This window comes from Oryx dammah, unplaced genomic scaffold (assembly GCF_014754425.2).
Source record: "Oryx dammah isolate SB20612 unplaced genomic scaffold, SCBI_Odam_1.1 HiC_scaffold_29, whole genome shotgun sequence".
Taxonomy (NCBI): Eukaryota; Metazoa; Chordata; class Mammalia; order Artiodactyla; family Bovidae; genus Oryx; species Oryx dammah.
The window spans coordinates 86,670,099-86,686,318 of record NW_024070213.1 but is presented as its reverse complement, the minus strand read 5'-3'; the positions used below and the strand labels follow the sequence as shown (position 1 = coordinate 86,686,318).

The 16,220-nt window shown below is 41.1% G+C and overlaps 1 protein-coding gene and 1 long non-coding RNA gene across 2 annotated transcripts in view; one reads left to right on the top strand and one right to left on the bottom strand.

Annotated features, from left to right (window-relative positions):
- The window catches only part of LOC120858188 (tubulin alpha-1C chain-like), a 56,294-nt gene extending 41,056 nt beyond the window's left edge, over window positions 1-15,238 (bottom strand). The window contains exons 1-2 of the mRNA XM_040234095.1: window positions 14,930-15,238; window positions 9,190-9,341 (exon numbers count right to left, since the gene is read on the bottom strand). The gene's annotated coding sequence lies outside the window, so the exon portion shown is untranslated. The remainder of the gene's footprint in view (window positions 1-9,189; window positions 9,342-14,929) is intronic.
- LOC120858220 lies at window positions 14,918-15,793 on the top strand. Its single transcript, XR_005719809.1, has 2 exons — window positions 14,918-15,153; window positions 15,527-15,793. It is a non-coding gene; the product is annotated as an uncharacterized LOC120858220 (long non-coding RNA).
- The last annotated feature ends 427 nt before the right edge of the window (window positions 15,794-16,220 follow it).

Here is a 16,220-nt window from a genome sequence, read left to right as displayed (position 1 = left end):
TCATTTTTCCTGTCACCTGGGCCCAAAACTTTGGAGTCATTACTGACTCGTCTTTTACTATCACTCCCATCAGTATGTCAGCAAATCCCATTAGCTGGACCTTGAAATACATCTACTGTATTTCTACTTTTCATTATCTCCACTATAGCCACTCTGAATCAGTGCCACTTTTGTGTTAAACATTTTTAGTGTGCCATTTAAGTCTTATGTAGGTTTACCATATATCTTAAAATTATTTTCTTAATGGTTACTAAACAGATTATAAAATACATCTTAACTCACTACTATCTATTGCAGATTAATCCTAACTTAATTTCAGGAAAATATAGAAACTTTGGTCCAATATAACTCTACCCACACTTTCCTTTGTGCTATAATATATATTAATATTTCAAATATATCTTCATATTAACACTTAATATTATTTATCATATAGTTATATCTATACTACCCAATATATTATTAGGTATTATATTATTTCACATTATGACTCATATAGTGTTATAATTATTGCTTCATACAATTTCATATTTTTAAAAGATGTTTTGTGAAGAAACAAGAAATATATATTTATAATCTTTTTTTCATTCAAGTATAATTGATTTACAATGTTGAGTTAATGTCAGGTGGACAGCAAACTGATTCAGAAATATACATATATATTCCTTTTCAGATTCCTTTCCCTTATAGGATATTATAAAATATTGAGTACAGAGCTATAGCACTATATAATCCTTTATATTAACCCATTTCCAGTGCTCTTCATTTCTTCTTTTTAAAAATTTTTATTTATTCATTTCTTCCTTTGGATTTGAGTTATTAATACCATCTGCTATTATTTCCCGTCAGCCTGAAGAACTCCTTTTAGCATTTCTTGAGGGCAGTTTCCTCAAAATTGTTTATCTGGGTATGTCTTAATTTCTCTTTCATTTTTGAAGGAAGCTTTGTGGAATATAAAATTCTTGGTTGAAAAAGAATTCTTGGTAGACAGTTTTGTCTTTCACACTTTGAAAATTCCATTCTACTGCCTTCCAGCCTTCACTGTTTCAGATGAGAAATTAGTAATTACACTGATGTTCCATTGTACACGATGGTGGTTTTCTTTTGATGCCTTAAAGATTTTTTGTTGTTTAACAGTTTGCATGCTGTGTTTAGGTTTGGATCTCTGTAGTTATCCTAGTTGGGTTTGTTGAGCTACATGCATGTGTAGATTAATGTTTTCAATCAAATTTGCCGAGTTTTCAGACATTATTTTTTCAAATATTTTTTTCTAACCTTTCCTTTCCTCTTCCATTACATGTATGTTGAGGCTCCGTTCACTTTTGTTCCATTCTCATTCTTCCTGTTCTTCAGTAGATAATTTCTGTTGCTCTCTCTTCAAATTCATTGCTTCTTTTTCTCTGCTATCTTAAATCTGCTTTTCAGCTCTTCTAGTGAATTTTTCAAGTATCACTTATTTCTACATTCTTAATCATTTTTAAATTTTAAAATAATGTATTTTCTTATTGAGTATCTTAATTTATTAATATTACTGTCCTACTTTCTTTTGATTCTTTAAACACAATTTCTTTTAGTTCTTTGAACATAACTGCTTTGATATCTTTGCCTGCTAAATCCAACTTCTGGGGACATTCAGAGTTTTTTGCTTTTCCTCAGAACGGGTCATACTTTCCTATCTCTGCATATTTTATTTGAAAGCTAAATTTTTAAATACTGTATTGTAAAATAAATAAATAAATAAATACTGTATTGTAGCAACTCTGGATTCCAATTTTTCTCCCTCCAGGCTATCTTCTGTGTTTTTGTGTTAACTAAGTTGCTTTAGTTAAAATCAATTAAATCTGTCCCCTTTGGAGGGTATGGCTATTGATATCTCTGCTCAGTTTATTTTCTCGTTTTTACTTTTTAAGTCTGGCTTCCTAGGGGTCATCCCTGTGTCTAAGTAGCCTAATGGTTAGCTAGTGTTCAAACAGAAATTGGCTTCTGTCCTCTGGTAATGGGTGTGTGGGCAGGGGAGCACATTTAAAGTTCAGGCTGTTTTCAATCCTATTTGAGTTTTTACTTTTACTTTCCATTGGGCCCTTTCATAGCTCCTCCATGTACAAATCCTGAGGTCAGCCAGGAGTATGTGGCTATCTTAGGCCCCGTTCTCAGCTGCAAATGTACACACCTCAGCCAGGAATACTCTTCTCCTAACCACAATTACAACCTTGGGTTAGTAAAACCATTGGTCCTCTCCTGCTCCCTATTAAGTGAGCCCTCTGACTCTGGCAGCAAAGCTGCCAGTCCTCACAGTATCCCCACCTTGGGCAAAATCTCCATGGTGACAAGGCTGGCGGCAGGGCTGGAAAATGGGAGCATCCTCAAGCAAGCATGTCACAGATTACCACTGTTATTACTACATTTCAGCAATTGTTCAAACACAAACACTTCTCAGATTATTCTATACCTTTGGTCGATTGTCAGGGAGCTAAAATGGTTGTCCTCATCAATTTTTTCCAGCTTTCTGGTTGCTTTTTGGGAGAGTTGATTTGCCCACCTCCTCACTCTACCACACCTAGAAGTCCCACCCTTCTCAATAAATATTTGAATAATGAGTGACTAAACCCTGTATTGGAGAAGGAAATGGCAACCTGCTCCAGTGTTCTTGCCTGGAGAATCCCAGGGATGGGGGAGCCTGGTGGGCTGCCGTCCATGGGGTCGCACAGAGTTGGACACGACTGAAGTGACTTAGCAGCAGCAGCAGCAGCAGCAAGCCCTGTGTTATCTGTCTTCTACTCTGCCACACTACTGAGACTCTCCCATCAAAAATTATCAGTTGCCTCCCAGGCAGTCAAAAGGCTTTGAGTAAAACAGACATCAGCTGAATTCTAAGTCTGCCACTTAGCAACTGTGTACTCGGGAAGTATATTTATCTTGCCCAAGTCTTGTTTTTTCTTCTGTTAAATGGCTAAAACAACGCCTATGGATACATAATAAGGCACTTCAGGTATAGAGTTCTCCGGTAGGAAGGATAGGACTAGACAGGGATGGGATGGAATGAATCTACCTGGGAAATTTCCATATTATTATTTTGCCTGTTTCTTAAAAGATCTCTCATCAGGGGTCGCTGTAAGTTTTGCGAATGTTTCTGTTGCTGGATTTACGGTTAAATGAAGCACATAGCTGAGGGATGAACTTTCTGAGTTTTCACACTGTCCCAGATTTCTCTTTGCAGAACTTTAAACCTTAGGCCCTGGTTGGTTCATTGTGTTAAATCCATTATGAAAATGTTATTTAAAGCTGTACTATAATTGCAACCTCCACTAATTATTCAATACTGTAGCAGCAAAGTATTATTTGTAAGAATTTGATTCTTTTCATATTTATATCCACTATATCTGGCATTCTAATCAGTAAAATGATGCAATAAAATCAATATCATTAAAAAAATAATACCTATGGTGTTACTGTGAGTAGGGAGGGGTAGGAGTAAGCATCTAGACGAACGTTTCAGGGTTCTTTTCCAACAGTGTTTTTGTTTTTCAGGAAGTCTAAGCTTCCATTCAGATGGAGCCTGGGACTCTTTTGGACCTCTTTTATCATCCTCACACTCAACAGAGACATAACTGGTGAGAATGCAAGGATAATACCATGAAAATCCTTTGAGAGTGCATCTATTATACACAACTGTTAGGGTATCATTATGCCTTATTTATGATGTTCTTTGGGAACTTTTAAAAATGTCTCTCTCTCTGGGAACTTCTGATCACAGTAGAATCTCTAAATATGGAGAGGCTACTGAAATTATTCTCCTAACTTCCTTTTTCCCTGGACGTTTTAACCATTATGTTGATATCTTCTGAAAGACCAACACAATAGATAAACCCGTCTTAATCACAAACTCTCAGCTTTTAGGTATTTCTTCTAAGAACGGAAGAGCACCATCCCCAACCCAATCAGAAATGAAACATAAATTTGGTGGTTCAAGACGGAGAAAAAGGAAAGACTAAATAGAATGCTTGGAATTTGAAATGAAAATAGCATGGCAAGGCTTCCCTAGTGCCTCAGTTGGCAAAGAATCTGCCTGCAATGCAGGAGACCCGGGTTCTATCCCTGGGTCGGGAAGATCCCCTGGAGAAGGAAATGGCAACCCACTCCAGTATTACTGCCTGGAGAATTCCATGAACAGAGGAGCGTGGCAGGTTAAGAGTCGGACATGACTGTGCAACTAACTGTCACTTTTTTTCACTTTCTAAGAACAGAAGAGCATGGTCCCCCCAATCAGAAATAAAACATCAATTTGGTGGTTAAAGACAGAGAAAAAGGAACGACTAAACAGAATGCTTGGAATTTGAAATGAAAATAGCAAGGCAAGACTATCACCATCTTAGGGCTTTACTGAAAATTCAGCTCTTTCTGTAGGAAATACATGTTTAAAAACAATAAAAAACAATTGCTCTTTCCACATGCTTTTATTTTTAAAAACTTATGTATTTATTATTTCTGGCCGAGTTGCGTCTTTGCTGCTGTGAGGGCTTTCTCTAGCTGGGGAGAGCAGGGGCTACTCCAGCTGCGGTGCTCAGGTCTCCTGCTCTGGTGGCCTCCCTAGCTGCAGAGCGTGGGCTCTGAGTGAGTGGGCTCAGCAGCTGCGACACACAGGCTTAGCTGCTCCGAGGCATGTGGAATCTTCCCAAGTCAGGGATCAAATCCGTGTCTCCCGCATTAGCAGACGGACTCTTTACCACTGAGCCACCAGAGAAGCCCCTCCACATTCTTGTAAGGTGATGCCTTTTGGTCCTCCCTTTGCTTAGCCAAGCACTCACTATCGTTACTTGCTTTTGCACCTGTCAGCCCGACTGCCAGCTCTGAAGGAGGGAGTACCTCCACGTTTCCCTGGATGCCAGACACTGCTCCTCGTTCTCAGATGTAGGCAACGACAGTGCTCATTTTCACTACCTCACTTGGAAACCTTCAGGGACTCTTCACTGTCCCTAAAAGTAGTCCACAGGCTTTTTTAAATTGCATGTGCCTATCAGTGGACTAATGTTTGCACATCCTCTGATACACACACACACGTTATTTTTTAATTATTTATACACTATTATACTTCTCGGAGAAGGCAATGGCACCCCACTCCAGTACTCTTGCCTAGAAAATCCCATGGACGGAGGAGCCTGGTAGGCTGCAGTCCATGGGGTGGCTAAGAGTCGGACACGACTGAGCGACTTCACTTTCACTTTTCACTTTCATGCATTGGAGAAGGAAATGGCAACCCACTCCAGTATTCTTGCCTGGAGAATCCCAGGGACAGGGGAGCCTGGTGGGCTGCCGTCTCTGGGGTCGCACAGAGTCGGACACGACTGAAGTGACTTAGCACTAGCATTATACTTCTATTTTCTATAAATCATAACATCTACCAATATAGAGTTTAAGAGGATGACATTTAACAAGTAGAATTTGTAATACTTTTTTTCTGTACCTTTTATATACTCCACTCTGGAGACCACTTTTCTGTAGAATAAAATCCAGGTCTTTTAAAAAACCATAGTCTTCAGGGACTTCCCTGGTCGTCCAGTGGTTAACAGCCTACACTTTCAATGCAGGGGGCCCAACTTCCATCTGCTCCTGGTAAGAGAATTAAGAGCCCACCCACATGCTGCAATTAAAGATCGGGCATGCTTCAAGGAAGATCCCTCATGCTGCAACTAAGACCTAGCACCCAGCATAGCCAAATAAATAACTAAAATAACAATGAAAACAGAAACACAGCCTTCAAGCTGGGATCTAGGTACCCTTAGGGTACACAGCATAGATGGTGTAAGAGGCTCCATTTCCAGATTCTGAGCTACCAAATGTGTCCTCTCCTGGAAGTGATCTGTCGGGGCATGGCTGATATGGAGCTGACTTCTCTTTTCCAGCCTCCTCTTTCCAACTGTTCTGACCCTTCACAAGAGAAAGGCACTCCTCAGCTACCCTGAACTCTGATTTGTTACCAAAGGAAGGGATGATTTGAGAATGTACTATGCCCGAGGCAGAGTCTCTTGAGATCCTGGTAAGAAATGCCAAAAAGGGCAGCGCCTTATTTCATCCCCTGAACAGATTCCCAGCAACCCTCTGTGCCCTGGACAGTGACTGTCTTAGAATTCGAAGTCACAAGTGAGGTGCTGGAAGACTTTAAAGTAATATAGTGTTCTTAATTTAAAAACAGAGCTAGGGGCTTCCCAGGTGGCTCAGTGGTAAAGAATCTATTCGCCAATGCAGGAGACACTGGTTTGATCCCTGATCCGGGCAGATCCCATATGCCAAAGAGCAACTAAGCCTGTGACCACAACTCCTGAGCCTGTGCTCCAGAGCCCAGGAGCCCAACTACTGAGCCCACGTGCTGCAAATACTGAAGCCCACACACTCTAGAGGCTGTGCTCAGCAACAAGAGAAGCCACCGCAATGAGAAGCCAGCGCTCTGCAACTAGAGAGTAGCCCCTGCTCGCCACAACTAGAGAAAGCCCTCACAGCAGCAAAGACCCAGCACTGCCAAAAATAAACAATTACCAAAAATTTTTTTAAATGGAGGCTAACTTTTCCTAATAGAAAATAAGCCTGCTTAACTGCCTAGTTTGATCATGTAGACCAGTTTTGCCAACGTAGTGGTATTTTTCATAAGGGAAATGGGCTAGCTCTGTGACTCCTCCTTGCTGATGAAAATACATGTACAGTACTTATCTGATAGAGAATACATCAGAAACGTCATCATTAGCAACTATTTCAACTTCTGATAACCACTGCCTTAAACAAACATTCACAATATTCGTAACCACCTCAGACTCTTTCCCACCTAATCTCCTCTTAGCCTTTGCCTTTAATTTAAAAATGGAGCTAGGGGCTTCAGGCTTTGGCCAAACCACACTCAGGCTGCTGGCCATTCTTCCAAGTCTATACCTGTGTGTGTCCACGTTAGTCCCTCCATCAGAAATACCCTTCCTTGTCATCTCTTTATGCTGAATTCCTATCTAATTATCTGCTTGATCTGAAGCACTAATTAGGTATTGAGGATGCAAAATAAACATAATAATAGCCTTAACCCTGTCTTCACAGGATGTAAGAGTCTGTAATGGGAGACAGATAAGCAATGACAATATGCCACGACAGAGCTATGATGGGGAACCACAGGGTGAAGGGAGCTCAGCAGGGGCACCCTCCCTTCACCTGGGAAGTCAAGGAAATCCTGGAGGAAGTAGCCAGAAGGACAAGACCCACTGATGAGCAGGAGTTAGCCTGACATTTTGCAGGGAGGGAGGAGAAGAAGAGTGACTGGTGCTGAGAGAACAACCGTGAGTTGAACTGACGTTGTTAAGGCAAGTCCTCTGTGAAGTCAGGATTTTCATCACAAGAGACACACTTACCCAGCTCTAAGGTCCAGATAGACAGTTCTACTAAGCTCAATCTGTTTCATGTCTTTGAACGAAGGATCACATTTCTCTCAAAAACCCAATTTAGAACAGGCTGAAAGTCAAGGGAGAGGTCATCTCTAGAAAAAATTTCCCTTGTGTGTTTTTTTTTTTGCCAAACAAAATATTTGAATCCCAAGCTCAACTGCTGGGGGAATGGGTAGACTTTTTATATTGGGTTCACCAGAAATAGTGCCCAATGAATACTCTTGAGACATCTGTGAGGAAGGCCAGGGCAGGTTGTACATGTGGCTCTGTTCTGAGGATGCAGGCACCCTCTAAACAAACAAGTTAATGAAAGAAGAAACACCATAGAAGAGAGAAATTCAGTTTCTAGGGACTGCTTTGTGCCATGCACAAGGAAGGGACCATGAGGGCTTAAAGTGCCGGGGCCTCAGGGCTCTACCTCCGCTGCCCTCCTGCACTGTTCCAACCCAGAGACCATGAAAGCACCTTCACCAAGAGACGCTAAGTTCCACGGCATGTCACCACTCACTCTACTGATTTGTTATAAGTTGTTTATTTCTATTAAAGACTCTCCTCAACAAATGCCATAGTAGAAGCAAGGTCTAACATGCGGCATCAGCCATTAAATAATTCCTCTACTGGTGACAATCTGACACCCAATAACTCTTTGTTAATTCAAAATAGAAAATATACTGAATCTTCTCTGATACAGTCCTTTCTTACAGCATCACAGTGGAGTATCATTTTATTTCTCATCCTGATTTCCTAGTTTATTTTCTTCCAGCATCCGGTTGGAGGGTTAACATTTTCTCTGTGACACTATTCGCTATGGCAGTAGAATCAGGTAGGTCTCATACATGAGGGCTTAGATATACAAGCACCAAAGGATGTCTCTATAAAACACTGACTGCATACAAAAATGACATGACATGGACCCCAAGAACTACATCACCAGTTAGGTTCCAACAGGTTTATATTGTTGGTAAAGCTACTTCATCTTTTTCAGGAAACCCATTATGAGCTCATCCCAGAAAACAAAAACTCACTTTTGTTAGAATGTTATTATCAAGCTCTGGAGGGTGAGGACTATGATAACACTTTCCTATTACAAATGTTTCCTATCAGTGACACCATATTTTTCCAGATGGGTGGGCCAACTGTATTTCTGCTCTAAATCCTGCTTTCTTCCAGTTCCCCAGGAGTTTTTTGATTGTGGCCTTTAACAAAGTTCCCAGCAATGGTAAATTGAGGTTTGTTTTGGAGTATGTATATAAATGTGTTTGCAAATAGGTTTAGATCCTGGTGTGGAAAAAGCCTGCAGTCTCCTAAATAGAAAAATCATCAAGTAAATCAGAACTGACTTAAGAGTTTGGAAAATAGTAGTGCGCCTTAGTGACCTTGTATCAAACCATGGCCAAGGCCACATTCCAAAACATCCCCACTCCCACATTAATTTAATTTCTGTCACCCTCTTCATCTTTTAAAATTCCTTCCATTCAGCAAAATCAGTTCCATTCAACAAATACATTGTGACTTGTGCACCTTATACCTCCTCATGTGCACTGATGGAAAATACGGTTTTAGTTTTCAGCGTTGCACCTGAGAACATGGCAGGCTGGGGGCTGGGTAATGAAATGAATTAAGCCTCCTCTTCTCGGGAAGCCCCAGGTTTTCCTAACACCCATATACCATATGCCAGTTCATTTAGGCCGGAGGACTCCTCAAAACTGAGGCCATTTGCTTGCAGGGTCAATTTGGTCTCTTTTTAGACAAGCGGACTGCATTTGACTGTTACCTTGGTGTCAGAGCTTTCTCTGGGCAAAAGGCCGGACGTTCACCTGCAACCCGTCTCCTCCTTCCCCGGCAAGCTCCTTGCAGCGTCGCGGCGCTTCCAGCAGATGGCGCCGCAGCTGAATTTTCGCGACCCGCTCTCTAAACCAGAAGCGTCTGGAATAAACAGGAAGGGGAATTTGTTTTTTAAAGCATTCTGTCTCAACATATATTGCCTTCTTTGTTGAGTCAGAAGCTTTTTTTATTTGACTTATATTGAAGTGCATTTGAGATGTTTAAAAAAAAAATCAGCGATGACGCAATACCAAACACGGGGTTGGTCCGGGGTGGGGGTTGTTTTGTTTTCTTAAGAATTTCCACTCTCACAAATGATTCAGGAAGGAAGTTCTCAAGTAGCATAAACTGTCACAAGAGCACAGTGGTTCAGAAACGCTAGCAAGGTGTGCTAGGTGAAGAAAGGCAGCCTCAAAAAGACCAACAAGGAGGGGCAGGGGAGAGGCTCGCTGGGCCGCAGCGGAAGTGACCTTAGAGGCGGGCGGGGCGGTGGCCGTGGAAAACAGCGCCGCCTGCTGGTCGAAAGAGAAAAAGCTCGGATCTTGCCAGAGGCTGCGGCATGGCTCCCTGGACCCTTACTCCCCACAGACATTTACAGTCAAGATGCTGCACGTTATGCCCCTTCCCCAACAAAACTGAAAGTAATGGGCACAACCAGATAAGTCTTTCTGTAGAGAAGAGAAATCTTAGAGGCCCGTTGTGGTTTGGGAATACAGGGTTTCAAAGACCTTCACTGTTTTTAACACTTCCTAAAGCCAAAAATGGTGGATTATTATGGTATAATTGTTAAAGCAATTCATAAAGGAGAGTGAAAAATAGAACCCTATAGGTGCTCTCTTTCATTTATCCCACCCTGCTTTATTTACAAAATAATAAAAGAGGTGATCAGAAGCAAATTGGAAAAAAACAAGCAGAAGGTTGAATTTCAAGGTGATTGTGCTTATCATTTCTCATTATGGCCCCTCATTTTTATTCCAGGGTTGTTGCAGTTTCATTTCTAGAGTCCCTCCTCCTCTCGCCACTTCCTTTTTCTCTTCACTCATTTGACAGGAGCCTCCGCAGTCATCGGCCTAGAATACGTCATCGTCATCCACTGGGAGAAAAGTGTGGTACCACCTTTCTCCCCCTATGGCTGAAGCCCATGGATGGAAAATGACGGTTGCGTTTCTGCTCCTGACCCAGCGCGATTGTTGAGAACTGTTAACCTGCAAGATGATGCCAAAGCGCAGCCTCCCTCCTTTTATGCTGTATAGAATTTTAGGTTGCCCTTCATTAAGCTGATGCTTTCCCCTACAGAGCCCTGCCCTTCACTTTGTCCAAATGGTGTGCTAATAACCTTCTCCTCCCTTCTACTTGCAGAGATTCAGTGCATTAAGCCTAAGAGTTGTACATCTCCCTTTGTCTTCTTTTAAGGGAGTGAAGACCCATAGGTGGACAATTTTATTTAGATTAGTCATGCTGTTTATCAGGTCGATGTTCTCTTGACATGAAAATTTCCATCTCCCATCAAGGCATAGCTGCAGGCATTTATTATAGGCTCTGGTTCAAAGCAGGCCCTCTCTTTTGAGCATTAGCACCAGAAATTAGGAACCTGACTGAAGGAGAACCTGACTGAAGGTCCAGAAAGAAGGAAAGCTGGACTCCCAAGTCCTGTTTATGACTACTGTAGCCTTCACAATCTGGATCCAACCAAAGGAACACTGAGAGCACAGTGTCTGGAGTACAAAGAAGAGTAATGGATATACAGTAACTTGACTGAGTCAGGGACAGGATCCAAGACATGCCTGACATTTGTTTATCTGCAGAGAAACAGGAGTAAAGGAGGAGCTGTCTCCCTCGGTGTTACAAAAGTGTCCTTGGGGAGAGGACGCAGGAACAGGGCAGCTGATAACATTAACACTGTGTGGGCACACACCTCCCCATCCCCAGGACTGCTGAACCATGCGTTAGTAAAACAATCGGCAGGGACACAGCTCTGAGCCTCTCCTGTCACAGTCCTCAGAGGCAGTCGGCTCCGACAAGGCAAAGTGGCTTTTCCGAGGAGGAGGGGTGCCTGCTTTCTCTTTGTTCTTCCTTGGAAAATAGGCTCTCTCTTAACTCTCATAACCAGCTGCTTTCATCTCTCAGAGGAAGGCAAAAAAAAGTTAATTCCCAATAAAAATTTGGACAGCATATTTTTCAGAGCCCTGAACTCTGACTGTGAAATGCAGGGGCAAACTCACTACAATTCTAACACGCTGTAAGTTTTATTCTGGGTTTCTAGGCAAAAATTTCAAAAAGGTGCCCCTCCTTATCAAATAAAAATATAATAAAAAGGTCATCTTCAGAAAGGGGTAATAGAGACAGTGCTTTGAATCCTTCTTAACCTAATAATAGATGTCATGCACTCTATTCTTAAGAATCTCTTCCTCACAGGTATGATTTAATGAGCATATTCCTTTGTCTGCTAAGAAATAAGGGCTCTCTGAGAAGTCACACTTTTTTATACTACAAGTGATATTTTTTTCTCATAAGAATGATTTAATATAGCTCCTTTAAAGATAAAGACATTCAGTATTGTCTGTCCCTGACTTACGTGTGGAATTAAGAGAAAGGATGTTTGTTCTTGTATCAGGAATAGGCCTGCCACACCCCAGGCACTCAGAGCATCTGCTCCCTGGACTGACTCTTAAACCAAAGCTACACATGGCTTCCGTGCTTGACAGCTGAGGTGGCCTTTTATATCCAGTTGGAATTTCTGTTTGGGCCTGCTTGAATGGGTTTGCCCACACAACAGAAAATGGGCTGTTGGTCAGAGGAAGCTTAATGGGCTGAGGACTAGGCTAGTATTTTAGAAATGCTGTAGATTCATTTCCTCCCAAAATAAAGTACCTTCGGTCCCTTCAAGTGGCATCCTCAGGCTCTTTAAGACAATTCCAACTTTGGGGGATTTTATGTGCTCACTAAATATCAGGTATTTTGTCCAGAGTAACAGAATATTTGCACATTTGTATTCAATCCTTGGGCCCTGTGGAGAGCAGCTACCAGCTCTTGGGGAACCTCGTTCTTTCCAGCAGGTTAAAGAGGAAGTGAGAACAATTTCCAGTCAGGGAAGCAGCCCAGTGTAAGTATGTGATCTGATGGTGAAAGTTCTACAGGTAAGCTTCTAAAATGATTCTGAAGCTAGACAAGAAACGAATGAGCAGGTGTTAAAGGATTATATATACTTTTGTAATTAACAGAAAAATTGGATAAAATAGCACTGGGCATGTATAGCCATAACACTACCCTGTGTTTAGGTTATTACCTGTTACCCAGAGAGTATATTACAGAATGCCTTTCATCTGACCGGTTCAAAGGTCTTTCCAGTGTTAAGCTCATACATTAAGGCATTTCAATTTAACAACTAATAAGCACTTTTGGGGCAAGAACCATGTCTTGCTTGCACTTCCTTTATGTTTTGCACAGTGTGGCCAGCAGGTATTAGATAGTAGGTGCTCAGGGAATTCTATCTTAAAAAAAAAAAATTTATATATATATATAGGCTGTGCTTTAATCCTGAGATTAGGCCTGCCTTTTTTGTCACATCTGAAGAAAATGGCTAGTGGTACTTTGTGGACAGAAAATGCAAGTGGGGATGTTGCAGCTTCTCTGATAATGACCATAGCAGCTAGACCAGAAACTGTGTAAATACGTCACACAAATCATCTCATTTAAACCTCACCGCAGCCCAACAGGCTTGGTTGTTTATTATTACTGTCGTTCTTTTACATATGACAAGATATTATTCAAGCCACACAACTAATAGAGAGTCACATCAGGGACTTGAATCTAGAGAGAGATCCAGCTCCAAGGTGCGTGCTCTGAAGTACATTCCTGCTCCAGAGCATCTAATAACGACACTTCTAGTTCCATTTGCTACCTTCTTTGAGGGGCTGCCTCACAGCATAATCTCTGGAGTGGGAGGGAGAGAGGGAGGAAAGCAAGCAAACACAGCTCGGAACGTACACATTCAGTGCGCGTGGCTTTGATGTCCTCTCCTATATGTCACCTCATTTAACCCCCGTAGCACTGTCAGGCACGTGGCTACTGTCTCTTAAATGTAAGGAATATATCGCTGGAGAACAGGCCGATGTTTTAAAAAGTAAATGCTAAACTTCTTAGCTGAGAGGCAACAAATCTGATAACACTGTCCTTGCCCTAAGCATCTCACCTCCGCTGAGAGTGTTGGTATGAGTTCTTCTTATGTTTCTTTCCTCTTTTACTAACACTCCAGTGAGCCGTAAAGCTTAGGCTTGTCTCTACTTGTCCCATAAATGCAGATACAATTAAACGTTGACTCACTATGGAATAAGCCATTTCAAAAGCTGAGGCGAGGTAGAGAGGAAACAGTAAAAGGAAATGCTATGTGATGTAACAAAAAGAATGAATTAGATTTAAATAAGAAAAGATATCCACAAGTAAGTTAAAAAAAGAAAGAAAGGTGAGCAAGCTGCAGAATAAAAAGTACAACCATGGTGCCATTTATGTTTTAGATAAAAAACAGTGTAATACGAATATACACACATCTATGCAAACACACACAGAAAACAACTGGTTACACCTCAAATTGATAATAGGTTTATCCGGAGAGAGGACTGGGTCCAGGCTGAGGTGCATAGTATTGGCAGACTTCTTTGTTATCTTTTTATTAAATTAATGTGTATATAAGAGGAAAAAAAAGGACAGAAAAGAAACAAGTGATACTGTTAGAAAATGAAAGGTTAGCAACAAAAAGTAAATGATACAAATACACAAACTAAAATTCACTACCTCATTCATGTCCATAAGAGACCAATAGATTAGAAGAGATTCCTCGTGCTGGCATTATCATTGTCAATTGTATGGTTTTTTAAATGTAATGTTTCCTGACTCTACCAGAACTACAGGGCTGTGAAGTACACTAGGCTTGGAGCCAGATGACTGGGTACAAGGCCTGACTCTGCATTTCTCTGTAACCTTGGGCTAATTTCTCAGGGCCCTAGTTTCCTTATCTATCAAGATAATAGTAACATACTTCAGAGGGTGCTTTGAGGAGTAAATGAAATAATGCTCAGGAAAGAACAGCAAAATCATGCAGACTGACATTTATAAATGTGTTTGTGCTTTTCTTCCCATTCTCTCCCCTCTACTTCAGACAATGATTATTTTATGTACCTTTAGGTGTCTGAATGCCCCACAATGAGGCAGAGTTAAATTAACAAACATTAATCTTCAGATAACATTTGCTAATAATAGGCCTCCATTACTTGAAGCTATAGTTATGCACATGTGTAGTTTTTAAGCTTAAATAACCTGTATTCATGTATTTATTTTAAGGAATATATCTGTTTGATTCCATCTATAAAATATACTCTTTTCTTATAAAACCTACTTTTGATACAAAAACTACAATATCCGAACACAGAGCCCATTTAAAGTATAAGCCAAAAATGCATTACACTTTTTTTTTTTTTTTTTGCATCTTAAAATGTGCTTATTTGTGGTCCTACTAAAATTTCAGGCTGTTCTGAAATTTGAGTAGCCAATTATAAACCTTATAATAAAAAGGATTGCAAAAATAATAAGAGAAATACTATCACCAATGTAATTAAGCACAAAAGAGAAACATGAACACATTAATACCACAGCAGCACGCCGCATGATCTAACTGTTTTCAATTACAGCCTCACCTTTGAAACAGAGCCAGGTTCTCATCTGCTTTTGCTGGATGTGCCTGTGTTCAAAGGCGCAGGGACCTGAAGATTTCTAGTGAAGTAAGTAAGAATCCAGTTTAAGTTGTTTTGCAGTTTGAGTTCAGAAGGGATTCATATTTAAAGGAACCAGTTCCAAGCAGACAAAGCACGCCTCCCTCCCAAGCTCCTCTACACCATTAAACTGGGCTGTCATTTTAGAGGTGGGCGCTCATTGTTCACTTTCTTCTACTCTAATTAGACTTGACAGATTGCTCTTTCTAGCTAGACTGGCTATTGCCAAGAACAGAGAGGAAGAGATGAGGCCAACCTTGTCTTTATGCCCTTGGAATCAGCTCCCCACCCCCATTCCCAGTCCACAGACACAGAAAGGCATCCCCAGCCGCTCAAATCTGTTCTCCTTCCCCTCTAGCCTCCTTCTTAACTTGGCTCCTGGCAGTCTCAGCACCAATGAATTTTCTTACTTTCAATACTGTGAGATTCAAACCCTCATAAGCTGTGTGAGTGGAATAAGTGTACACTAACATTTAATTTATATCTTTCATATTAATACTCTTTTTTTTTTTCCTCCTGCAGGCTTGGGGAAAAAACAGACCAGCTTACTAAAGGGAAAGACACTGCAGTTCTACCCAGGAGCAGCAAATACTCATTGCTTCATAAGACAGAGCTCTAGAAGGATTCAGGCCCTGGCACTGCGTCCATGCTTCTGAAGCAAATCCCTTGCCCCCTGCCTTCAGTTTCCGTATCTGTAAAATGCCATCGATAATTCTTGAACCTTTATCATATCATGTTACACTGGTATTATATAAGAATTAGATAATAAAATTTTAGGACTGGAAAGAATCTAAGAGATCATCTAGTCTAGTATCTTTCTTTGGAAGACTGAAAAACACAGGCTGAAAGAAGGAGGTGACAGGCGTAGTGTTATGAAATTAGTTCACAGGCTTTAAACACATGGTGCCGAACAATAGCTTGCTAATCAGCTTTGTCACTAACATGCCTTTTCCTGGTTTAGCCTATGCTTGATAAGAAGCTTTATTGGCCAGGAAAGCAACTTTCTTTCTCCAAGGAAGAAATTCCCTTCACCCAAGAGCTATGTTTTCAGAAATGCTTCCCTTTACTAAGAACCAACCCAATGGTCTTGTAATAGAACCTGAGTCACCCGATGCCACCTGCCTCTTACAGTGGCCCAGGCTGACACTCAATAGGCTGAGGTCTGGGGCCCTGCTCTCAAATAGGAGTGGGCCTGTCTTTGACCTAAGCCTGGCTG